Here is a 23,479-nt window from a genome sequence, read left to right on the forward strand (position 1 = left end):
GGAAACTGAGGCCCAGGAAGAGAGGCTACTCTCCCAAGGCTATATTCCTCCCTGGAATTCTCACCACAGCATGTCCTCCTCCTGAGCAGGAAGCACGTTAGAATGAAAGGCAAACACGGCGACATTCCTGCCTTCTAGGTAATTCCCAGCAATGAATATCGCCAGGGACACTGGACTTGAGGCCCCAGGACAAGGGGAAGAAGCAAGTCACAGAAGGCAAGAAAAAACTGGCAAGGATGAATTTAGAGTACAGTGTCAGCCCTGCCACAGCCTCCTGCCTCTAGCCTGGTCTGGACCAGCCGCCCTCCTAGGAGAGCAGCTGCCTACACCCCGTAAGAAAGAAGAGAGGGGCCTCGGCCCTCCCAAAGGCCACTCCAAGGTGCACCTCACCAGAAACCCCTGGGTACCTCCTCTCCCGCTGCCACCATCCATTCCCCTGGAGGTATCACACACATACTAACTCATTTTCTTTGCATTTTTTCCTAAGACAAGCCTCTGCCATTGGCCATAAGAAAGAAAATCATCCAATGTGAGCTGCACTCAAGGAAGCCAAGGGTCTCCCCGCAGTCAGTGCTCCCTCCTCCCCAGGAGGGGCACCTCCAGGCACAGGTGGGGAAGCCAGCCCAATCACGTGGCTCAGTGTCTCATTCTGATTGGTCAGTGCTACGATGCGCTAATCGTCAACTATTTTGACTATGACACTAAGACACTCTCCAGACCCACATGGAGCGCGAGGAAGTCTCATGAAAGTAGCAGCGCTCACCTCCCCTGGCTATATTCAAAACGGTACGCTAAGGCTCATTTCATGTTCCCTTCTCTACGTAACTACCCCTGTCAGAGAAGTCGGAGAAAAACATACTGACTCATTACCCCAAGGACCCAAATCACAATACAGACCCACAGCGCAGACTAAAAATACAAAAATTAGCTAGGCGTGGTAGTGCACGCCTGTAGTCCCAGCTGCTCCGGAGGTTGAGGCAGGAGAATCACTTGAACTCGGGAGACCTAATGAAACAAAACAAAAAATCTCAAGACTCAAAGAGACCATGAAAATTTCTCTCAAAAGCATTTAGCTGAGCAGAGTTTACTGAAAGAGCCTGTTTACCGAGGCATGGGAGGGACTGTGGGAATCCACAAGCGATGTGAAAACACTCAGGACTCTGCAATGGTGGGAAGACACCACCACGCCGAGTCCCGAAGGGCAAAGAGAAGAGAGAAGCAGAAGGGTCACAGGATCCCAGCGAGAACCGGAGCTGAGAGCGAGGGGGACTGTAAGGTCGCAGCCACTGCCAGAGGGAGGCAGAGCCCAGGCAGGGGGACACTGTAACCTCCCTCTCCTCCCACCCACCAGTCTCCCCCAGGGCCTCCCATTGGCCAAACCCAACCCAAAGGCAGAAAGCAAGGAAGCCCGCTCAAGAGTGAGCCTCTCCAAGGCATACAGCAGGGCAAGGAAGGGCAACAGACTGGGCACAGTGGCTCACATCTATAATCCCAGCCCTTTGGGAGGCCAGGAAGGGCAGATCACAAGGTCAGGAGTTCGAGACCAGCCTGGCCAACATAGTAAAACCCCATCTCTACTAAAAATACAAAAATTAGCCAGGCATGGTGGTGCACACTTGTAGTCCCAGCTACTAGGGAGGCTGAGGCAAGAGAATCGCTTGAACCCAGGAGGCGGAGCTTGTGGTGAGCAGAGTTCAGGCCACTGCACTCCAGTCTGGGTGACACAGCGAGACCCCATCTCAAAAAAAAACAAAAGGAAGGGCAACAAACGGCAGGTGCCAGGGAGCAAGTGGCAATCAGAAAGACCCAAAGAGATGGAGGGCCCCTCTCACACACAGCCACTCATACACCATGGCCAAACCCCAGGCCCAACACAGAGGTGGGACTCAGTACACACCTACCATATCTCTGCCCTCTAGACTGTATTCTCCCATCCCCCTCAGCACAGGCTAGGTGCATCCTGGGGCAGGTAGAGGGGGTGACTGGCCGCAAAAGGGGAGCTAGGGTGCCCTCCCTGGCCCTGTCATGGGCCTCTAGGAAAGAGAAGATAAAGGAGGCTTCTCCTCCTAGCATGACCAAACCCTCACCCTGCAGAGTCCTAGAGCCAGGCTGGGCTGGCCCCTCAGTCTGCCAGGAGTCCAGTCGTGAAGGTAATTACATTTATTTTCCTCCTCTTGGCACAGAGCCCCCCAGTAACACAAGAATGTGCTTCCTTCCACCCCCACCGCCAGCCCTTTGCCTGGCCTCTGTCCGCACACACGGCATCCCCACGTCAGGGCCCATCCCCAGAGGCTTGCTGGCAGACGTCCTGAGGTGGCAGCCAGCACAGAGTCCCCACTGCTGGGGACTTCCTGCCAGGGCCTCCTCCCAACCACATAGGAGCACCAGCAGTTGGGACTCAGGTTGAAGGCTCCGGCAGTTTACCTTAAGCCATGGACCACAGAAGGTATCCAAAGGGAGAAAGAGCTGCGGGGTGCGGGCAGGGGAGGCAGGGAGAGCCAAACTGTGTGAATAGGGTGGTCCCCTCGTGCCCCTCCCGGTCTAGTTCTGCAGATCTTCAACGGAGGGCCAAGAAGCTGTTTGGTGATATCGGGAAATTGTAGACAAAGGGCAAGCAGAAAGAAGACGCCACAGGAGGTGAGGCCTGCAAAGCCCCATGCTGGGGAGCCCCAGCTAACTGACACCTGAAACCGAAAATCAAATCTGCCACCTCATCCTCTCCTGCTCTCTCTGACCCCTTCTTGTGAATAAAATAAATGAAATCAGCCAACTAGATACTTAAGATCAGAGCTCACTGAAGCTGAAAGGGATGCCAGAGATGAGGCCAACCCTTCAATTTATGGATGAAGAGACCCTGAGAGGAGAAGCAATGTGTCCAAGGTCACACAGAAAGATGGTGGCAGCACCAGGGCTGGCACTCCTCAAGTGTCCAAATACTGAGCACCTACTAAGTGCTAGGGATTCTTCCAGATGGTAAGGGCACAGCAGTGAACAACAGACAAAATTTCTGCCCTCGTGGAGCTGACAGTCTCCAACAGAACTTTTCATCAGATATCGATATAGGCACTCCTGCTTCATGCTGATTACTGTTTGCATGATAATCCTTTTCCATCCAGGAACTGCATTTTTATTTTATTTTATTTTATTTTATTGGGTAGAGACGGGGATCTCTCCATGTTGCCTAGGCTGGTCTTGAACTCCTGGCTTCAAACAATCCTCCCACCTTGGCCTCCCAAAGCACTGGGATTACAGGTGCAAGCCACCATACCCAGCCTTGAATTTTTTTTATTTATTTTTAATTAATTTTAATTTAAATAACCACATGTGGCCAATAGCTACAACATCTGTGCCATTTCAGAGGATTCAGCTCTACAAGCTCTCCCCACCCTGCCAGGAGCTAAGCAGACCAGCGCCTCCACCCAGGGCAACAATACCAAGTGACTACTCCACCAAACTTTCAGAGGCCCCAAGATGGCTCCCTGACCAGAGAAACATACCCCTTTTGATAAAGGTGAGGAAATGCTGCAACCCTTCTCCTCTCCCTGAGACCTCAGAAGTAGTTACATATGCCTGGGGAGCAAAGGAGACTGAGAATGAGCCGGCCACTTCCGAGGACAAACTCCATCCCTGTCCTTGCTGCAGGCGGCTTCCTGCTCCCAGCCTGCCCCTCCCAATTCTGGTCCTCACGCTGTAGGGAAATGACTCTCCCAATGTGTTCTGGGAGGTCTTGGGCAGGGGGCAAGCCCTTGCTTTCCTCTGTTGGCCAAGGCCTGTACAGCAGCAGCTGGAATGACAGACACAGCAGAAGAAAAAGGGGCAGGCCTCCGGGAGGGGAGAAGTGGTGGTTTGATTAATTGAGATTATTATAGGTAGAGCCGGCCAGGTGGGATCCATCACTGCCAAGAACTGTTAGGCAGAGCCACCTCCTCTCTCCTGGGAGCGCCCACACACCCTCCTTCTCATTGCATCATCTTGTGCGTGTGTATTTGCCATCTTACCCTGAGAACGGCCTCTCCTCAAAGGAACTCGGGATGCTGCGGGCATCCTTGCCACATACAGGGCACAGGCTGCCCCCTTCTCCTGCAATAACACCGCATCCAAGGCCCAGTTCAGAGCTGGGGAGAAGGAGTGTGTGTGGAAAGAAGACGGCAGGGGTAGGGGTAGGGGTGGGATGGGGTGGGGTGGGGTGGGGTAGGGTAGGGTAGGGTAGGGTAGGGGTACAGAGAAGGAGAAAGAAAAGGATTGGTACCCTGAGTCAGCAATGGTCCTGCATGGCAAGGGCTGAGGAGCAGGAGGGAGGCAGAAGCATATGGAATGCACAGGGAGAAGGGTCCTGGTGTCCTCTTTACCATTAACCTGTCATCTGGAGCCTAACGCCTCCTCCCACACACTCATACATGTTCTCAGCAGCCTCTGCATTCAGACCACAAAGCTTAACCTGAGTTCTAGTCTCAGTACATTTCACTCTTTATCTCCTGGGCTCCTGACAGTATCCCAGAAGCTTTACCTTCCCTCAGCCATCGCTTTGTATCTTTGCACTGGTCTCTTAGACCTGAGCTTAGGGGGCACTAGAGCTGTGAGCCCAATGCAAAGAGTGGGGAAGAGAGGAGGAGAAAGCACAGAGAGTGGAAATGCCCCCAGAGGGACCACCTGAGCCCTGGGAGCCTCCACATTACACAGAGCACACCTCCACTTTAATTTACACACCTTATTTCATTTTCTTACCAAATACACTGTCACAATAATCCAGGAGCTGATTCAATTCAGGCAGAGTTGCATAGATGACATCAGAAAATGACTGATAGTCTTGATGCGGAAATTGCACTTATCATACAGACAAAGTGTGAAGACATACACTCAGGATCAAGGTTCTGTCTGTACCAGAGTATACAACTGACCTGGACCTCCCCACCCCCAAAAATGAGGCATCAGCGCAGGTTCAAGACAAGACTGGAACAGGAGAGTCAGCAGAGTCGGGGGCCAGGAAGACCGATGGTTTGGGATAAACAGTTCAGTGAACATTGGGAGGAGATGCTCTCCAGACACCAGGCCACAGCCTCCATCTCCACTGGCAGGAGGGAGAGAGGGCTGCACCCTGAGAGGGCCTAAGAATGGCTCCACATTGGAAATTCATGGCAAATTGCTCCTATAATTTACTGGTCCGGCTGGAGAAATGCATCTTTGAATTTCAGCGAGAGACTTTGAAAATCTTTCTCACCCGAGGCTCTCCAACCCAACTGAGATGAATTAAAGGGAATTATGCACATAAACCCCACAGATCAAGGGGACACCCACTCTCCTTCAACTGCCTGCAAGGTGATTAGACAGAGTTCATAGCAGAACAGGCGCTCAGGCTGGAAAAATAAAAGAAGATAAATTTGAAATGCAGAGATTGATGGCTTCTGTCACAAAGTCTCTCCAAAGCCACAGTCTTTAAATTGAAATTCCCATTGATGCTGAGGCAAAAGTGGTAGCTCAATGACAGCTGTTGGCCTGGAGGTGTCTTTGGGGGAAAGATTCCAGACCCACTTATACACAGTGTCCAAGCTTGGGGGAGTACAGCCATCATGTAGGGGGATCTACATCCCAGGGAAACGGCTGTAGTTCTAAGGTATACCCTATCGTTGCCCCAAGCCGGAGACACTGAGGCACAGAACTGCAGAAGAGTCAGGTCACACCCAAACTCCCTGTACCCAGAGACCTTCCTAATCTGGGCCCTGGACCTCTCACAGTAGTACTGTGCCCAGTACCCTGCACACAGCTGGTACTCAGCCATGTTTGTGGAAGGTAAGATGATTTCTGCCTCCCAGGGCCCTGCTGAGCAACTCACCCCAAGCTCCTCCTTCTCTGGCATAGCACAGGTCCCAGGCAAACCGAAAAAGGGAAGCAGCAGAGAGGCGTCCGGGTGCTGCTCAGACTGTGGTCCAGCCTGGAAGCAGCTGACAGTCAGAAGTACAGAAATCTGGGCTAGATTTCCTAACCCAGAAACAGACGTATCTCAGGCTGGGGTGTTTCGAGAGAAAGGAGGAGGAGGGATGTGTTGTTGAAGGGTACAGGTACAGGATGCTGCCCCGGTCCCCCTTCAGGACAGAGGCACTCATTCCCAAGTCACTCTCTAGAATTATGTCTAGCCAGAGACAGCCACTTGGCTCAAGGATACACCCCAAACCTGAGGGCGGCCACCTCCAATGCCTGATTAGTTGGCTAAATGGAAGGTGCTTTCAAAGGCCTGGCCCTCTTGCCTTGAGAGACAGCAATTCTTCAGGACCACCTGCTGAGCACCCCATGGGTCTAGCTGAGGCCTTTGCTGCAACTGCACTCCGGCTCAGCTTCCCTTTCTGCCCCTTTTGTCTCCCTCACTTCCTCCAGGTGTTGATCCCAAGGGCACTCCCTAAAAATCTTGCTGCATGAAATCTCCACCTCAAAATCTATTTCTCAGGGAACCCAACCTAAGTCATGTCTAGAACAAGACAGGCAATTATGAGCTATCCACAGAAGGTGCCCCCCATCCCCCGCCGAGAGCAGATGGTCCAACTCTGTCCTTTCACCGATAAGGAGCCTGAGGCCCAGAGAGGGAAAGTGGCTAAGAGAGAGGGTCCGCCTGCTCCCTCTCACACAGACCAGGCTTAGCAGGAAGATGAGTGTGGAGATGGGCCCCTTTGGAAGTGGTGTTTAACCAACATCTGCTTCACAAAAGGACAGCTATGCAGGTGAGGCTCATGATGAAAACTGACTCCCCATGCCTCCCAGGTACAGAATTTGTTATCTGAGGTTAAAAAGACCATCTGTGGCCAGGTGCGGTGGCTCAAGCCTGTAATCCCAGCACTTTGGGAGGCCAAGGCAGGTGGATCATGAGGTCAACATATGGAGACCATCCTGGTCAACATGGTGAAACCCCGTCTCTACTAAAAATACAAAAAATTAGCTGGGCACGGTGGCGCATGCCTGTAATCCCAGCTACTCAGGAGGCTGAGGCAGGAGAATTGCCTGAACCCAGGAGGCGGAGGTTTCGGTGAGCCGAGATCGCGCCATTGCACTCCAGCCTGGGTAACAAGAGCAAAACTCCGTCTCAAAAAAAAAAAACCCATCTGTATCCCCACTAAAGTGTGGGACTTCCTTTGCAGATGTGGCCAACATGCAAATATGTGTTCACATCTTCCAGGGCAGAGGTACCTGGCTAGGGAATTACTGCCAGCCAGGAAAGGGAGTTTTCATGGCTAGAGGAAAGGCAGGCCCTGATGTCATGGGTACTACAGAATTTGAGGTGACATGAGACCGCTAGTCTCTTCTCATCTCTCACGTCAGACCCAAGGGGACCCAGAGAAGGGAAGAGATTTGCCTCTGTCCACCCAGCCAGTCCCTGGCAGAGCTGCCTCTAGAACTCGGGCCTCTGGACTCCACACTTTCCCGGGAACCTTCCAGAAAGCTGAGTCCCCAAGCATCCCTCCCCAGAGAGAGACTTGGGCCTCAGATGAGTAATGGAAGAGGGTCAGGGCCCTGTCCCTATTCACCCAGCGTCTCTGTTATTTTGTGGGAAATTTGGTGCCCTGAAGCCAATAACTTGCTGGGTGATCTCTCGGCAGCTCTTGGCACATCTCCCCGGCCTCCTTCTCAGAACAGGGCGTGGGTGCTGCCATTTTACAAGATTTATTGGGAGCCTCTTTCTTTCAATGAAGGAGAGAGATACTTTCATTGGCTTCAGCTGGGTTGTTACACCTACATGTTACATACATGTGTCACAATCACCTATATGTCCCCCAAATTTAAAAATGTGGGAAAATCATCCAGCATTTATATTGATGTGGTTTAATCCCTAGGGGAAGAAAGGAACAAAATGAAAGCTAACTGATGAGTTGCCATTTTAAGACACTCGGTTCAATTAAGCTAAAAGCCTGCTCCCGGGGCCACAGCGATGGTCCCCGAACGCTGCCAACACACCCTCATGCCAAGGCAGGGCTCATGGGCCCATGGCCAGGGCTCCCCAGCAAGCGTCATCATGCTCAAAAAGTCAAAGAAGAGACCCTGCAATCTGCCCCCGAACCTGATTTTCCCATTAGGACCCCCTCCTCGGATTCAGGCGTGATCCCTGTGGCACCCCGCCAATCAAACCCTCCCCGCTCCAGGGAGTCTCGTTCAGAGCTGCAGGCACTGAGCGAGGTGAAGATTCCACTGCCAAAATGTTTTTCGTTGTTTGCCTGCCTGTCTGCTTGCTTCATAAAAGGTGGCCCCTTGGGAACAGATGAAAACAAAACAAAACAGAAAAGGTGGTCCCTAGTGGGAAGCCAGGGCCTGTTTTGCCACTAACCAGCCTGTTTTCAATTTTCTCATCTTTTTTTTTTTTTCTGAGACGGAGCCTCACTCTGTTGCCCAGGCTGGAGTAAGTGTTGCGATCTTGGCTCACTACAACCTCTGCCTTCTGAGTTCAAGCGATTCTCCTGCCTCAGCCTCCCGAGTAGCTGGGACTACAGGCGCATGTCACCACACCTGGCTAATTTTTTGTCTTTTTAGTAGAGACCGGTTTCACTGTGTTAGCCCAGGATAGTCTTGATCTCCTGACCACATGATCTGCCCGCCTTGGCCTCCCAAAGTGCTGGGATCACAGGCGTTAGCCACGGCACCCAGCCTTCTCATCTTTAAAATAAGAACATACTTGGACCATGGAAACCCGGATGTGAGCCCCCATCTGTTGATTGCTTGCAGTGTGACCTCAAACCAGTCCCTCATCTTCCCTGGGTGTCAGATTCCTTAGCAGTAAAATCAGCCTGAAGTGCCTGTTTACCCCACCATACTGAAGATTTAAAATGTTGGGAGCCAGCCGGGCGTGGTGGCTCACACCTTTAATCCCAGCACTATGGGAGACTGAGGCGGGTGGATCACGAGGTCAGGAGTTCAAGACCAGCCTGACCAACGTGGTGAAACCCTGTCTCTACTAAAAATACAAAAATTAGCCGGGCGTGGTAGCGCCTGCCTGTAATTCCAGCTACTCAGGAGACTGGATAATCACTTGAACTGGGAGGCAGAGGTTGCAGTGAGCTGAGATTGCACCATTACACTCCAGCCTGGGCGACAGAGCAAAACTCTGTCGCAAAAAAATAAATGTTGGGAGAGAAAAGATAGCCTTTTCAATAAATGGAATCAGTACAACTAGATATCCACAGACAAAAAAAAAAATGAACCTTAACCTCCACCTTATCTACATATATAGATAGAGACATAGACATGTCTATAGAGAGAGATGTAATATTTATATATAAAAATGGATGGGACAGGCGCGGTGGCTCACGCCTGTAATACCAGCACTTAGGGAGGCCGAGGCGGGCGGATCATGAGGTCAAGAGATTGAGACCATCCTGGCCAACATGGTGAAACCCATCTCTACTAAAAATACCAAAATTAGCTGGGTGTAGTGGTGCACGCCTGCAGTCCCAGCTACTCGGGAGGATGAGGCAGGAAAATTGCTTGAACCCAGGAGGCGGAGGTTTCAGTGAGCAGAGATTGCGCCACTGCACTCCAGCCTGGCGCCTGGCAATGGAATGAGACTCTGTCTCAAAAAAAAAAAAAAAAAAAAAGGACGGTCTTAAATGTAACATGTAAAACCTTCTAGAAGAAAACATAGGAGAATATCTCCTACGGCAAAGAGTTCTTAGACATGACACCAAAAGCACGATCCATAAAAGAAAGGATCAATAAATTAGACCTCATGAAAATTAAGTGCTCTGCAAAAGACACTGCTAAGACAATGAGAAGACACTCTACAGAGTGGGAGAAAACATCCGCACATCACATCTCCAACAAAGGAGATGTTGCATAAAGATCTCTCTAAACTCTACAGGAAGAAGTCAAAAAGTCAATTTTAAAAACGAGTGAAACACTTGAACTGACACTTCACCAAAGAAGATATACAGATGGCAAATAAGCACATGAAAAAAATGCTCAGCATCATCAGCCATTAGGGAAATGCAAATGAAAACCTCAATGAGATCTCACGCAGAATCTCATATCAGCATAGCTAAAGTACAAATGCTACCACACGCACTGCTGGGAAGGTTGTGGAGAAGCTGGATCACTCATACGTTGCTGATGGGAATTTGAAATGGTAGAGCCACCCTGGAAAACATGTTGGCAGCTTCTTAAAAAATTAAATGTGCTTGGCAAGTGGTACTGGTGTTTGCAAAAAACAAAAATGGGCCGGGTGCGGTGGCTCACACCTGTAATCGCAGCACTTTGGGAGTCCGAGGCAGGAATTCGAAACCAGCCTGACCAACATGGAGAAACCCCGTCTCTACTAAAAATACAAAAAATTAGCCAGGTGACGCATGCCTGTAATCCCAGCTACTTGGGAGGCTGAGGCAGGAGAATTGCTTGAACCCGGGAGGCAGAGGTTGCAGTGAACCGAGATCGAGCCACTGCACTCCAGCCTGGGGAACAAGAGCAAAACTCCATCTCAAAAAGAAAAGAAAAGAACAAAAACAAAACAAAAAAAACATGCACCTACCATACAACCCAGCAATTGCACTCTTGAGCATTTATCCCAGAGATAATCTCATGTTCACATAAACATCTACATGAGAATGTTTATAGCAGCTTTATTTGTAAGAGTCCAAACCTGGACACAGCCCAGATGTCCTTCAATGGTGAATGGTTAAACCAGCTGCAGTATATCCATACCATGTATATTCAGTTAAATAGTGTTTCCCCAGAATTCATGTTCACCCGGAACCTCAGAATGTGACTTTATTTGGAAATAAGGTCTTCAGATATCACTGCAGTTACAATAAGGTCATACTGGATTAGGATGGGCCCTAAGTCCAATGGCTGGTGTGCTTAGAAGTCCACATGAAGACCCTGTGCCAACAGAGGCAGAGACTGGAGCAATGCACCAAGGCTTGTGGGAAGCTGCGGCAAGGCAAGGAGGGATTTTTCCCTAGAACCTCCAGTACCTTGATTTCACAGTTCTGACCTGGAGAACTGTGGGAAAACAAATTTCTGCTGTGTTAAGCTCTCCCCACGTCCCTCCTCCATTTGTGGTACTTGGTTATGGCAGCCCTAGAAAATGAATACACCGTGAAATACTACTTAGCAATAAAAATTAATGAATTGATGGCACAGCAATCTAAGGAATTACACTGAGTGAAAAAAAAAACCCAATCTCAAAAGATGACTGGATGATCCCATTCATAGGACGTTCTCCAACTGACAAAATTAGAGTGACAGATCTGTGGCTGCCAGCGGAGGAGGAAAGGTAGGTTATGACTATTAAGGAGTAGCGCAAGGAGGTTTTTTGGTCGTTTTTTTGCTTTGTTGTGAGACAGGGTCTCACAGTCACCCGGGCTGGAGTGCAGTGGTGTGATCTCGGCTCACTGCAGCCTTGACCTCCCAGGCTCAAGCCATCCTTTCACCTCAGCCCCCCTGAATAGCTGGGACTACAGGCGTGTGCCACAACGCCTGGCTAATTTTTTAATTTTTAAAGAGACAGGGTCTCACTATGTTGCCCAGGCTGGTCTCAAACTTTTGGTCTTAAGTGATCCTCCTGCCTCAGCCCCACAAACTGCTGGGATTATAGGCATGAGCCACCATGCCCAGCCACAGGAGTTTCTTAGAGTTTTAAATCAGCAGTTCTGATTGTGGTAGTGGTTACATAAATTAATGGATATGACAAAATTAATAGGACTGTACACTTCCCCCAAAAAGTGAGTGGATGTAAAAACTGGTGAAATCTAAGTCAGGGCTGCGGTTTAGTAAATGGTGTTAATGTCGATTTCCTGGTTGGGGTCATCATCAGGGCGAAAGCTGGGTGAAGGGTACCCAAGATCTCCCTACTATTTCTGCAACTTCTATGTGAATCTAAAATTATTTCAAAATAAAAAAAAAATTAAGTGGAGGGAGGATTCAACATGTTTTATAGATGTAAATTAAAAAGGGTTACCTTTCAAAGGTGGCTCCTAGCAGGCTCTGGAGTCAGACCCACCCAGGTCAGCATTTCAGCCTCATCACCTCCTAACTCTGTAGCGTTGAGCAAATCACTTCCCTTCTCTGAGCCTCAGCTTCCTTGCATGTCAATTCTCACACAGGAATAATGACACATGGTGCACGTGTTACCTATGAGATAATATATGCAACAGCACCTGAAGCGATGGCTGGAACACGGATGGTGCTAAGTAAATCTTAGCTTCCGAATTTATCTCAACCAATGCCACGCCTCCTCTCTGTTCACTCACCTGCCTTGTATTTAGTCCCACTCTTCGAGGTCAAACAAGGTTCTCCTGGGAACCCAGGTTTCTCCAACAACCGAGCCTTCCTAGGTCTCTGCATCTGGGCCAACAGAAAGGCTGGGCTGTCCCTGAAGCTCAGACTTCCATGGAAACAGCACCTGCTATGGATCCCCAACCAGGCTCTGCAAGGCCATCCAGCCCTCAGTTAATAGAGTACAGCTAATGACTCTCCCCTGCTCTAAGACCCCATTTACCATTCCTCCCTTCCTTCCTCCGTCATTCTCTAGCACCATTCCAAAAGGTCTTGCAAGCAAGAGTCACTCCTTTATGAGCGCAAAGAACACTTACAAAGAAATTTTTACACATGTGTCATACCTCCTTAGAGCCCCAACAAGACCCTAGTTAGAAGCAGGGCAAGTGTAAGAATCTCAGTTTTCCAGATGGCAAGAGGCACACTTTGGGGAGGTGGGTGAGGAATAGGAAGGAGGAAAGGGAATCAACACAATTATAGTCAGCTGCTGTGGGCCAGGCACTTATTTTCCTTCATTTAATTATTTCGATTGTGATGTAACAATCATTAAATCTCCATTCTGCAGACAAAAAAGCCTTAGTTCAGAAAGACAGCAGAGCACATCCAAGGACATCCAGCCAACATGGGCAGAATGGGGATGCCAAGATCCAAGCTTCCCTGACTCCAGGGAGGACAGGGCACCTTCCTTCACACCAAGCACAAAGCTCTCATTCATTCATTATCAAGGAGCAAGCGGAAACCCTGCCTTCCTTGTGGAGTCTTCCTGAATTGTCTGCACTCATGAGTACCCTGGCCCCAAAGACAGGAAGGTCTTCAGATGTTCCTCACTCTACCTCTCCAAAGGAGGCAACACATTCATACTGTGTCACATTTCCACTATAAACATGGAATTCCCTGGAGTTCCTTTGCCTGCCTGGGCCAGTAAAACCACCATCCCTCAACCTCACCCTCTCCATCCCTCCCACAGCCCCTCCAACTCTAGAGAGCCAGATTCTGTTCCATATCCCACAGGGTCCAGGCCTGGGGAGAGGCGCCTCAGAAAACACTCCAGCAGACACCAAGATCCACAGAGGAGAAAGTGCTAGCCTGAGTCCCACGGTGGGGTCACAGCCAGCAGGACCAGCCCCCAAGCCTCCCGACTGCATTCAGTACACTGCTGTCTTCCTCTCTCCAACTCTCCTTGGGAGAGGGCAGCCTGGGTCACACGCTCCCAGCCATTCCAGCACACCTGCCTCCCTCCCACACTCCTGAATCCTGCCCGTCCTTCCGGCCCCAGCTCAGTCCTGCTTCTTCTCCCTTGAAAGCTTTCCAGATTATTCTAGCCTGCAAGGGTCCCTCCTTGCACTGACAGCCGCTTCTACCCTCCAATGCCCTTGGCATTACAGAACTCAAGTAATTCCACAACCATCAGGGACCTCATTCACCCTTTCCAGCCAGCCCACCAGCTCCTAAGGACTCAGACCATACCACCCTCCCCACAGCCCTGGCACAGCTGAGCACTTAGAAGGCAGAGAGGGCCGGGCACAGTGGCTCACACCTGTAATCCCAGCACTTTAGGAGACTGAGGCGGGCAGATCACCTGAGGTGGGGAGTTCGAAAGCAGCCTGACCAACATGGTGAAACCCCATCTCTACTAAAAATACAGAAAAATAGCCGGGCATGGTGGTGCATGTCTGTAATCCCAGCTACTCGGGAGGCTGAGGCAGAGAATCACTTGAACCCGGGAGGCGGAGATTGCGGTGAGCCGAGATCACGCCATTGCACTCCAGCCTGGGCAATAAGAATGAAACTCCATCTCAAAAAAAAAAAGAAGGCGTGAGAAGTGGGGAGGGAGGGGGAACAGACCTTTCTTTATTTGGGCATATGTCACTCCAAATTCTGTCCATATTTTGTCTCATTTGTGGGGGACTCCCTTATCTTTTTTCCAAATTTTATAGGATTTAACATTTTCCCTAAAGAACAATCTCACAAGCTCTCTCTTCTTACTATAATTTTGCCTAACAACCCCCTGAGAATTAAACTTTGGGGTAAAATTCCACTTTTGAGACTTGCTCCCCTTGTGACTAATTGAGATGCCAGGATCCAAGCTAGTCTTCAATCCCATTAAATAAAGCCACATAAAAGCTGCCCCGCTAACAGCACTTTCCTGATCTCCTCAAGCTGGCCGGCATTACGTATTCCTAATTGTGCTTGTTAAAAAGTGGATTTATGAATCCCAATTAGGCCGCCTGCACTTACGCGGCAGCAGCTTTCAGTACCACCAAACCTCCCTTCTTCCCAAGATGAAATTATTTTTGGTGGGTGACAGGATAATTACTAAAACATAAAAGGACCCACCCGGTATCACAGCAGCAGCTTCAGCAATTCTGTTAGGAGGCCTCGAGGACAAGCAGGGTTTTGATGGGAAACTGAAGCCCAGGCTGAGCTTCCCCAGCTCCGAGAGCCTCAGCACGCAGGTGTATCTCCTGGCTCCTTGTCCTTGGACCCAGTACCAACCTGCAGATGCCCTGCCTCGCCCTTCATCCTGCTCCTGATTTCCCAGCTGCTCCCCAACTATTCCTTGGGCCTTCTCCACAGCCAATTCTTCTGCTCAAAAGGCCTTTCCCCAAACCTACTCTCCCTCATCTCCCTTGAAGTCTCAGCTCAAATGGCCCCTCTTCCAGGAAGCCTTCCTTCCCTGACGCCTGGTCAGATCTACTCACCAGCAGCCACCCACAGTCTCTTGCACCTATTGCTTTTCAAGCACTTATTGTATTTCTGACTCCTTGAGTTTGCCTCCTCCACAATGTCTGCCTCCCACACAATTAAGGAGCCACAAGCTCCCCAAGGGCAAAGAGTGGTTCTCATTTATCTTGGCTTCCCCACTGCCTGGCAGGTAGGTAGTAGGCTGGCTCATTCATTCATCTTCTTAGAACCCAAGTTTAAAATGAGCAAAGGATTTGAATAGACACTTCTCCAAAGAAGGTATATAAGTGACCAATACGTACATGGAAAGATGCTCCACACCATTGATCCTCGGGGAAATGCAAATAAAAACCACTTTGAGATAACATCTTCAAACCCACCAGGACAGCTACAATCAAAATGTCAGGTAATAACGAATGTTGATGAACATGTGGAGAAACTGGAACCCTCATACACGGCTGGTGGGAATGTAAAATGGTGCCGCCACTTTGAAAAACAGTTGTGCGGTTTCTCAGATGTTAAACATAGAGTCACCATCTAACCCAGCAATTCCACTCCTAGGCATGTACCCAACGTAAACGAAAATATGTGTCCATGCAAAAACTTGTACATGAAATTCATAGCAGCATTATTCATAATAGCCAGGAAGCAGAAACAAACCAAATCTAACAACCCATGAATGGATAAATAGAACGTGCTGTATCCGCGAAGTGAAATATTACTTGGCACTAAAAAAGGAATGAAGTACTAGCTAGTTCAGTTCATGCTACAACATGGATGAACCTTGAAAACCTGCTAAGCAAGAGAAATCAGTCACGACCACATGTTGTATGACTTACCATTCCTCCCGTCTTTCCTCCAGCCTTCTCCAGCACCATTCCTGAAGGTCTTGCAATCAAGAGTCCCTCCTTTATGAGTGCAAAGAACACTTAGAAAGAAATTTTTACACATGTGTTATACCTCCTTAGAGCCCCAAAAAGACCCCGGTTAGAAGCAGGGCAAGTATAAGAATCCCAGTTTTCCAAATGGCAAGAGGCACACTTTGGGGAGGTCGCCATTTATATAAAATGTCCAAAACGTGTAAGTCCATAGAGACAAAAGTAGATAAATACTTGCCAGGGGCTGGGGGAGGGTGCAGAATAGGGAGTGACTGATAATGCATATGGGGTTCCTTTTTTGGGGTAATTGTGGTGACGGTTGCACAGCTCTGTGCATATACCAAAAACTGTTGAATTGTACACTTTAAAATGGTGAATTGCAAGGTGGGTGGATCACTTGAGGCCAAGAGTTTGAGACCAACCTGGCCAACATGGTAAAAAACCCCACTCCATCTCTACCAAAAACACAAAATTTATCCAGGCGTGGTGGCGCACACCTGTAATCCCAGCTACGTGGGAGGCTGAGGCAGGAGAATCACTTGAACCTGGGAAGCAGAGGCTGCAATGAGCTGAGATCTGGCCATTGCACTCCAGTCTGGGTGACAGAGCAAGACTCAGTCTCAAAAAACTGTAAATAAAATAAATAAAATAAAAAATCAAATGGTGAATTGTATGGTATGTGGATTATACTTCAATAAAGCCGCTACAAATCTTTTTCTTGTTTTAAGTAATTTGGGCACTCACTGTGTGTGGAGCGTGTGGGTTCATGAAGGACTGAGCCTCAGCGGCCGAAACTCCTGTACATCCCCTACTCAGAGTGGCTGAATGTTGGGTATTCTTCCACTGCTACATCCTCCCTCCAGATGTCAGCCCCAGGAAGGACGGTACAGGTGACTGGCCTCTTTTTTTTGGTCAGTCATGTTGAGGGAAATTTAATTAACAACAGGAAAGTTTGCTACTTCAGGACATAATATAGTGTAGTGGTTACTGCAGTCTCTAGAAGACCACTTAGCATCAATTCCAGCTCTGCCTAATACCAGCTCTGTGACCTTGAACAAGTTACTTCACCTCTAAGAGCCTTGGTTTTCTCGTCTGTAAAATGAGAGGATAATAAAATTATTTACCTCATAGTGATGTGTGGATAAAAGGAATTAATGCATATCAAGTATATGGCCAAGCACGGTGGCTCATGCCTGTAATCCCAGCACTTTGGGAGGCAGGGGCGGGCAGATCACTTGAGGCCAGGAGTTCGAGACCAGCCTGGCCAACATGGCGAAACCCCATTTATTTTTCTACTTAAAAAAAAAAAAAAAAACTAGCCAGGAATGATGGCATGTGCCTGAAATCCCAGCTACTTGGGAGGCTGAGGCAAGAGAATAACTTGAACCTGGGAGGTTAAGGTTGCAGTGAGCAAAGGTTGCGCCCCTCCACTCCAGCCTGGGCAACAGGGTGAGACTCCATCTCAAAAAAAAGTACATATAGAGTACCTGTCATAGCGTAAGTGCTATCTAAACATTAGCTGTAATATTTCCCTAGATAGGGGAGTGAATCTCATTAACTGGTTTAGCGATGGGCGAGGCCTACAGAATGCATATTCATCTCAATCAGCACCCCCAAGCACTCATTTCTCCTTGGAATGCACAGTTCTTTCCCCCCACCTTCTCTCTCCTTAGCCCAAGCACACCAGCCCCTTTCCTCCTGGGAGCCAGGGTCTTGCTGGAGAATAGGCACAGGAAAGAACGCGGCATGTGTGGTCTGGCCATTCTCAAGACCCTGAGACAAGGAGTCCGTGTGCAGCAAGGCCCGGGCTGGGCAGAGCAGCCAGCCAGAAGGGCCCGGCCCTGCCATCTGCTCTCCCAGCCAAGGTGAGTGGCCTGGCATGGATTCACACTTGGTCACGGGCCAGCAGCTCTACCAAGTGCCCATTAGGGAGCAGAGCCAAGGCTCAACCTGCAGGAGCCATTTCCCATCATGGGGAAGAGGCAGCAGCCCTGCCCGAAAAAGAGGCCTCTTCAGCACGCTTGCCCACCGTCCACACTCCATTTCGCCTGAGTGGCAATAAAAACCAACTCTCTGGCCAGAAAGGCAATGGCTGAGGATGCTGTTCTCTGTAGGTAATATGGCTTTCATGAGCCCCAGTGAGGAGTGGGGAGATCAGCGCTCAGAGGGCGGTGCCACCCTGTTGCTTACCAGGCTCCTCAACTAGATCTGGAAAATTAACATGCTTCCTAATGATGCCCTTTGGAGGCAGGAACCGAGGGGGCTTAACCCATCTAGTCACATCTGGTGGACGTACTCACACATGGGCACTATGTTTACAAGCACACGCTCACATATGGTCATGCACACTTGAGCACACACACACATAGGAAACAGCTTACATACATATGCAATCATAGACACAGGCACATACCCCCATGCACTCACTCACACACACACACTTACACGAACACATATATACTCATGCGCAGGTATATGTTTACAAGCACACGCTCGCATAAGATCACACACTGAAGCATGCACACAGCTTACATATCTACATGGGCACATGCAAACGCACTCTCATGCACACATTCACCCCCCCCCACTGTCATGTCCACACCCACACTCACACAAACACACATACACACAGCAGTCCCCCTTATCCACAGTTTTCCTTTCTGCAGTTTCAGCTACTTATGGTTATCCACAGTCCAAAAATGTTAAATGGTAAATTCCAGAAATAAACAGTTCGTAAGTTTTAACTTGCATGCGGCTCTGAGGAGTGTGATGGGATGTTGTGCCTTCTCACTCCCTCCAGCCTGGGACATGAATCGTGCCTTCATCCAGTGAATCCACGCTGTGGACGCCCCCTGCCCATTAGTCACTTAGTGTCCATCCTGGCCATCAGATCAACTGTTGGTGGTATCTCAGTGCTTGTGCTTGTGTTCAAGTAACCCTTGTTTAACTTTTTTTTCTTTTTTGAGATGGAGTCTCACTCTGTCACCCAGGCTGGAGTGTAGTGGTGCAATCTCGGCTCACTGCAACCTCCACCTCCCGGGTTCAAGCGATTCTTCCGCCTCAGCTTCCTGAGTAGCCAGGATTACAGGTGCCCACCAGCACGCCTGGCTAATCTTTGTTTTTGTTTTGTTTTTTTTGAGACGGAGTTTCAGTCTTGTTACCCAGGCTGGAGTGCAATGGCGCGAACTTGGCTCACGGCAACCTCCGCCTCCTGGGTTCAGGCAATTCTCCTGCCTCAGCCTCCTGAGTAGCTGGGATTACAGGCACGCACCACCATGCCCAGCTAATTTTTTGTATTTTTAGTAGAGATGGGGTTTCACCATGTTGACCAGGGTGGTCTCTATCTCTTGACCTCATGATCCACCCGCCTCGGCCTCCCAAAGTGCTGGGATTACAGGCGTGAGCCACTGCGTCCAGCCTAATTTTTGTATTTTTAGTAGAGATGGGGTTTCACCACATTGGCCAGTCTGATCTCGAACTCCTAACTTCAAGTGATCCGCCCACCTCACCCTCCCAAAAGTGCTGGGATTACAGGCATGAGCCACCGCACCCAGCCCCTTATTTTACTTAATCATGGCCCCAAAGTGCAACAGTAGTGATGCTGCCATATTGTTATAACTGGTCTATTTTATCACTTAATGTTAATCTTTTACTACACCTAATTTACAAGTTAAACTTTATTATTGGTATGTAGGCGTAGAAAAAAACTTCATCTATATTGGGGTCGGTGCTGTCCACGGCATCCACTGAGGGGCTTGGAACATGTCCTCTGAGGATAAGGGGCGGCTACTGTGTACTCACACCCTCACACGGGCACACAAACACACGTGTTCACACACGTCCTTTCGAAACATGCACACACACACGTACCCAGAGGCAGCCCTCCAGCCTGCCGGGCTCCAGGCCCTGCTGAGAGGACAGGTTGCAGGAGGCCAGCAGTCAAGTCATAAGACGGTCTTCCCATGTGCCAGGCTCTTTTCCTCCTGCAGAAAACCACAACCTGGGCGAGATTCTCAGGAAGGTGGCGTGAAGCATGGAAACACAGGCCCTCGGAGGCCTCTGAGAAGCCTCATTCTGGAAGACGTCTCCGAGGATCCCCACAGCCCATGGGCTGGACTGCAGTGGGGCAATCTCGGCTCACTGCAACCTCCGCCTCCCAGGTACAAGGTAGTAATGCTACTACCTTGGGAATATCTTTTATTAGGTCAACAGGAAAGACGCTGGGGTTCTGCGGTTCATGGAGAACGCCTTCCTCCAGTACCATACCGAGTCCCTGCTGTGCTGCCTAATGGCAGGACTATCCTGAGCCTCAGTTTCCTCCTGGAGCTGCTGGGAGGATTAAACAGGATAACACATGGGAATTGCTGAGCCGAGCGCCTGCCATGTAGAAAGCCCCAGTAAATTATAGCTTTTATCCTCAGCATTATTATTAATATTGGATATTAATAGTAATAAATCCCATAGCAATCCTCTGAGGTATTATTTTCCCCATTTCATACAAACGAAAACAGAAGTCCAGCACTTCCAGTGATTTGTATCTAAGATCACAGGCCAAGTGGGAGAACTGAACTTGGGCCTTCCTTCTAACGCCAGGAATTCCTTCCACTTCTCTATGCCCACCACCCACCCGCCTACCCGCTCCTCCTGGGACGGTTGGGACGGGGCCCCACGCTGAGCTTCTCCCAGCTTCTCACCATCTCCTGCAGAGAGGGCAGGAAGGGAGTAGAGAGGAGAAGGACAGCATCTTTCTTCCCCAGTTCAAGCCATGGAAGCGCCAGGCTTCCGCTGTTTGGGACGTGCCCTGAAATGGCTGTTATCTTATATTTCTTTGTTTTTGTTTTTGAGACAGAGTCTCGCTCTGTTGGCAGGCTGGACTGCAGTGGGGCAATCTCGGCTCACTGCAACCTCCACCTCCCAGGTACAAGTGATTCTCCTGCCTCAGCCTCCTGAGTAGCTGGGATTACAGGCACATGCCACCACACCTGGCTAATTTTTGTATTTTTAGTAGAGACGGGGTTTCCGCATGTTGGCCAGGATGGTCTCAATCTCTTGACCTCATGATCCACCCACCTCGGCCTGCCAAAGTGCTGGGATTACAGGTGTGAGCCACCGCGCCCAGCCTGTTATATGTCTTTGTCCCCAGTCTGCCAATGGTCCCCAGGAAAGGGCCACCCCAGCCCACTCAGGCAGTAGATCCTTTTATGGTTCAGATACTGTCCTCTAAGACTAGCTGGGCCCAGGCATGCAGCCTCTGGGTGCTCTGGCCTTCCCGTCAGACTCCACCGCCTCCCCACCCTAATGACACTTGCGAGGGGGCTGCAGAACCCGCAAGCTCAAGAGCTAGTCCAGGCTCCTCTTCCTGCCCTAGCCCTAAGTTCACCTTGTGACCGTGGGCAGGTCATTTTCTCTCCCTGGGCCTCGGTGTGCTCTCTGCCAAATGCGGGGTGGAAAGGTTCTTTCAGTTTTAACCTCTTCTGAGGCTGGAAAGCTGCAGAGAATCTCAACATCCAAGGGCGGCTGGTGGGGAAGGTCCCTGGAGACCAGGGGAGCCGAGTAAATCATATCACAGCAGGAAGGCCCTTCAGAAAACACCACACACAGCAGGCGGGCGTTCAGTCAATAGAGACGGAGCCCTGCCCGAGGGCTCACGGAAGCCTTGTCCCCACCACCAAAACCTCGGAACCGGCCCTCCACAGACAGCCAGACGCTCTTCCTCCTCCGCCAGGTTTCCTTTTAGAAGGAAAGCTTCTACTTGTGGAAGGCTATGGAGCCCCAGAGAAAGAGGTAGCCAGGGAGAGGGGGGTGCCCATGCACACACACACACACACACGCACACACGCACACACACACTCAGACACACACACACACACACACAGACTGCAGAGGAGCCACACCCAGCAGGAAGGACAGAAAGCCAGGCCAAGAGGCCTGCAAGGGTGAGCTCCTGGGTCCCAGCAAAATGGGGAGGCCACCACTCAGCTCCCTTGACTGCCGTCAGGCAGAAATGTGGGCCTGGAGTTGCAGAGCTTCTCCAGGAAACTGGAGATACATTTTTTAATGTAAAATCTTCTCTTGGCTCACATGTTTTCAAAGCAAAATTCAAGCCAAACTTATCAGTAGCCAAGAGAGAGCTGTTTGTTCCCCTACAAGTTACAATCTGGGACTGAAATTCCATCTCCTACATAGACAATTCAGTGGGGTGACAGTTTTGGTGGCACTTCCAAGGCTGCACTCTGAATCTCTGAGTCTGTCTCTGCTCTGGGGAAGGAAGAGGAATGGCAAGGGTCCCACAGGGAAGAAGGGCCCTTGGCAAAGCCCAGGCAATAGAGAGAGATGGGCAGTGGGCAGCAGCTGGGTGGAGGGCCCCAGGACAAGGCCACAGACCTAGCCAAGATGGGAAACTGGAATTTAGGTGATTAAAACGAGGGATCCCGATTGGACAATGGAGCTGGCCTCAGAAAGGTTTGGGTTATTCTGGATCTGTATGTTTGATCCCAAGCTCTGTTTGTTTTGAGGCTGCATCAAATTCTGTCTGAAGGTTGCAGTGGTGAGAACTTCCTGTCTTGTTGGGAGGTTGCTGGCAGCAGCTTAACCTCCTACAAGAAAGGGAGGTTCATGTCATTCACTAAAGCCCAGAATCTGTCCTCCTCAGGAGAGCCGCATTGCTAGGGTTTAGGCGGCCGTGTCCCGTCCTGGAAAGGGCATCTCGTCCCTCCAGCTGCCTCTGAGCCCAGACAAGCTCTCAAAGTAGCCGGGCAGAGTGGAATTTCTCCAATGAAGGAAAGCCTCCAGCTACATACTCCCTGCCTTCTGCTTCTCTCCTTCCCCGAATTCCTCCAGAATTGCCTGCTCCCCCTTGTCTGGCAGCTGCCCACGCTCCACCAGGAACTGTGAGGCTGTTTTTCAGACCTTCTGTCTTACCTCTTCCACTAGACTGTAAGCCCTCTGGCAGCAGGGCTGGGTTATGAACGTATTTCCCCTCAGGGCTCAGCCCAGCTTCTTACAAATGGAGATCTATAATATCCACATTACCGGGCATTTTGGGTGATGTGACTAGAGACAGTAATGAGAAATTATAAGCATCCTAATCAGGATGACAGATGCCTTACATCTGTGCAGCACTTTGAACCTTAGGAATAAGAATAATAAGGTTAATAATAATAATGATAGATGTCTTACATTTGTATAGCACTTTGAAGTTTGCAAGGCACTTTGATAGACTTAATTTCACAGCGTCTTCAAAACCATCCTTATAAAAGGGGGAGATGAAACAAGATAGGCCAAATGCAAATAATTGCTGAAGCCGGCCACAGGCATGGGAATGCACTGTACTTTTCTCTCTATCTGGGGTCTCCAAAATTTTTCATTGTAAAGAGTTTTTAAAAACCCAGTCTAGGCTGGGCGGGGTGGCTCATGCCTGTAATCCCAGCACTTTGGGAGACAGAGGCAGGTGGATCACAAGGTCAGGAGTCCAAGACCAGCCTAGCCAAGATAGTGAAACCCCGTCTCTACTAAAAATACAAAAATTAGCCAGGCATGGTGGCATGCACCTGTCATCCCAGCTACTTAAGAGGCTGAGGTAGAAGAATCGCTTGAACCCGGGAGGTGGAGGTTGCAGTGAGCCAAGATTGTGCCACTGCACTCCAGCCTGGTGACAGAGCAGGACTTCATCC

General features: G+C 49.8%; 1 protein-coding gene across 37 annotated transcripts in view; it reads right to left on the reverse strand.

Moving 5' to 3' along the window:
• MEGF11 (multiple EGF like domains 11) overlaps positions 1-23,479 on the reverse strand; it is a 389,272-nt gene that overhangs the window by 342,130 nt on the left and 23,663 nt on the right. For 4 of the 37 annotated variants that reach the window (XM_078333434.1, XM_054239353.2, XM_078333442.1 and 1 more), the window contains exon 2: positions 11,927-12,099. The exons of the other annotated variants lie outside the window; for them this stretch is intronic. The gene's annotated coding sequence lies outside the window, so the exon portion shown is untranslated. The remainder of the gene's footprint in view (positions 1-11,926; positions 12,100-23,479) is intronic. 37 annotated transcript variants of the gene reach the window in all.

This window comes from Callithrix jacchus, chromosome 8 (genome assembly GCF_049354715.1).
Source record: "Callithrix jacchus isolate 240 chromosome 8, calJac240_pri, whole genome shotgun sequence".
Classification (NCBI taxonomy): domain Eukaryota; kingdom Metazoa; phylum Chordata; class Mammalia; order Primates; family Cebidae; genus Callithrix; species Callithrix jacchus.